We start from the raw sequence: 431 nt of genomic DNA, 5'->3' as shown, positions 1-431 counted from the left end.
CCCGATATTCATTGTGACATTATTCATGGTGGACAAAGCATGGAAGCAACTGTAGTGTCCTTTGATAGATGACTAGATAAAAAAGATGCAGTACATGTATACAATGGAAGATTACTCAACTATAAGAAAAATTGAAATACTACCATTTGTGCCAACATGGTTGGATCTTGAAATCATGCTAAATGAATTAAGTCAGAAAAAGCCAAGGTCCGTATGATTTCTTGCTCATACATGGGATATAAAACTGAAAGCAACAAATAAACAATTCAAACACTCATAGACACAGACAACAGTTTAGAGGTTACTAGAAGGAAAGCTGGGGGGAGGTGGATAAGGGCGAAGGGGGTTAAATATATGGTGAAAGAAGGATATTTGACTTTGGGTGGTGAACACACAATGTGATATACAGATGATGTATTATTGAATTGTAT

Source organism: Pteropus vampyrus, unplaced genomic scaffold (genome assembly GCF_000151845.1).
Source record: "Pteropus vampyrus isolate Shadow unplaced genomic scaffold, Pvam_2.0 Scaffold39, whole genome shotgun sequence".
Taxonomy (NCBI): domain Eukaryota; kingdom Metazoa; phylum Chordata; class Mammalia; order Chiroptera; family Pteropodidae; genus Pteropus; species Pteropus vampyrus.
This window is presented reverse-complemented; position numbering follows the sequence as displayed.